This window comes from Nothoprocta perdicaria, unplaced genomic scaffold (genome assembly GCF_003342845.1).
Source record: "Nothoprocta perdicaria isolate Ctin4 unplaced genomic scaffold, notPer1 scaffold_0, whole genome shotgun sequence".
NCBI lineage: Eukaryota > Metazoa > Chordata > Aves > Tinamiformes > Tinamidae > Nothoprocta > Nothoprocta perdicaria.
Window position 1 is genome coordinate 12368989 of NW_020454092.1, and position 2805 is coordinate 12371793.

Consider the following 2805-nt stretch of genomic DNA (forward strand, 5'->3'; position numbering starts at 1 on the left):
GAGCAGCTGGGGGTGTTTGCTCCCGTGCCTGCGGGACAGGAACCACAGGAGCATCGGGACTGACCAAAATCTGCTGCTGGCCAAGGGCCCCCACCCAAGGGCTGCTTTTGCATGAGGCTAAAAATTCAGAATAGGTCACCGTGCACACGCGAGGCTCTCTAACGGCGAAGAACATTATTTAGAAGGGGAAAAAAAACTCATTTTTATTCATAATTAATTGCAATGCACATGTGACGTGCTTAAATCACAAAGCTCAAACATAGGATACTTGAAAACTTAGTGACTCATTAATAACAGCCAGCCTTGTATGTAGAATGCAATTAAGTAAATGAGTTACAGAGTGCTGTGAGAAACTGCCATAACCTGAACCTGAGCCAGAGGCATTTGGGAAGAGATTCCACCTGGGCACAGGGTCRGCTGAAGGGCTGTAGGAGCCCAAAGACGAGCGGATAAGGAGGCTGCCAGTGGGATCTAAATCCCTCACTGCAGAGGAAGGGCCGTTTGCTGAGCCTCATTTCCAAAACGAAAAGCTAAAGTGAGGAAAAGAAAGCAGAAATTAGACAATTTCTGATAGAAAAGGATCCCTACTTACTAAGTTAATTTTGTTGGGAAAGCAAGGCAAAAGCCCTTTCGTATTTAACCAAATATGCCACAAATGAAGCAGGAAATAACACTTGCTGCTAGTGACATAGCTGTGCTGCGCTGCCTTCAGCAGCAGAGAAACCACCACGTGTGGTGAATAGGAGCAGGACAAGCCCTTTCAGAGGGGYAAGACACCAGCAGGGAAACTTCCCAGGGCACAAGGAGAGAAGCGAGTTCGTATCCACCGAATGCCAGCAGCTTGCCGAGCGTTAGAAACCAGGCCTTGGTCCCCCCAAAACAACACGTGCTTGGAACTGTYGTATTTGCACTTGCATCATGTTTTAACGCCCTTCTCTCAAACCTTGTGGAGTATAAACCTGCTCTTTCTTTTTTATTTCCCCCCAAAGAAACCAGCCAGAAGTGGCAAACGCTTTTGAAAAGGTGAGTTTGGGAAAGGTTCCTTGAAAGTGGAGCCCTGGGCAGGGCTTTGCTAAGCCTTTCCCAAGCAGTGGTGCCATTTGGAGCTCAGCAGCACGAGGGCTTTGGGGGTGAGAGCTGTAGCTGCCTCCTGAGAGGCAGATGCCACCTGTGTTGGTGGAACAGAGGGTGGACTTTGCCTGGGACCAGGGAAGGGCAAAAGGTACTTTGGAAACCAGCGTTCCGAAGCAGCACAGGGCTCTATAGTTAATTAATCAGGAACCTAGAGCAAAGGTTTCCTTCATATCTGGGATATAAAACAAAGTAATAACACAAAACACCATTTGTCTTCAAGCAAGCACCAGGCAATACATTTTGAACAATTATATTCAGATGCACCGCTTGAGAACCTCTCCTAATTGTGAAATTTAGACTTGTATTTTTTTGCCATAAATGCCACGGAATGAAATACAGGCAGATATTCATCCCGTGCCACTCCACACTCCTTGTGACAGTCAAGCCCCACTTCAGTGTAAAGGTTGGGGCACAAAATGTCATTTACATTAAAAAACTGTTCAGCAGCAGAATAGGAACATTTGCTATAATAAGCCCAGCCTGAGAGGATTCTCAAATATCAAGTTGGGCTGAGACCATCTCAGAAAGGAATACCACATTAAATTCAAAAGCTCGGTTACTTCAGTGGTATCTCTACAACAACAAAAAAAACCCTCCCACTTCAATGGGTGAAGTAAAAATGTAACATAATGCAGAAAATCTGAGAGTAATTGAAAGGATAAGAAATTTCAGATGGAGCTAATTCTACATCTGTCATTGAGAAACCAGCTTAAGGAGGGAGATTCTTTGGTTTACATTATTTAAGTACAGCTGTGACACATAAATGCTATTCTGTGAAACTACTGTCTGACAGGTAGGTTCTCAGAAGGAAAAAAAATCACTGTGAAATGAAGGGCATTTGCTTCAGCAAATAAACTGTGAAGAGACACGCTTAAATCTAACTTCAACAAGATCTTTAATATGCTATTTGGGTGTTATAAGGGTATGAGAATGCCCTTTGATATTAGTCCTGCTCCTGAGATATTTCACACAGTAATTGCCTACATCTTTAAGGTACGACGCATTGAAGCTATGGTGACTGCTATTTTAAATTGGGCTAGGATTCTGCAAAAGCAGAGCTGAAGACCTAGGCAAGTACTGCAGAGAGTAAAGACGATACTTCAGAATGAACTTTAAAAGGTCAGAATTTGGTCTAGCAGAATTACCTGTACCGGCTCTGAGCTGAGCTAGGATGGCTTTGTTGCCAATTTAGATAAAATAGAAGCAATAATTAGAATGTCTAGCCTGCAGGATATAAAGCAGATCTACAGAGATTTATGAAAACAATATACTATTTGGCAATATCTATTCCTAAATCTACAGCCAGCATTTCCTCAGGAGAGAACTGCATCAGGCTGAAATTGCCTGGCATCACGCAGGCAGACAAGCCCCGGGAGGACCTAACGCCGTGATGATGAGGACCCTTGGAGCTCAYGGTGGACCTGCAGCCCAGCGGCTGCCCTGTCTTGGCAGAACCATTTAACAACACATTACGGACCTGGAGGGAGCCTCATGTGGTCTTGTCTTAGGAAACCCATGCAGGTATTTAACACCAGAATGGGTTATGCTTTGAATGCCGTGGCAGAGCTATGGCCCCACCAAAGACAGTGTTACTTGAGGTCTCAGGCTGTGCTGAAGAGGGAGTGCGAGGCAGCGAAGTGCARAACACCCAGTGTGGGTACCCAGGGAGGA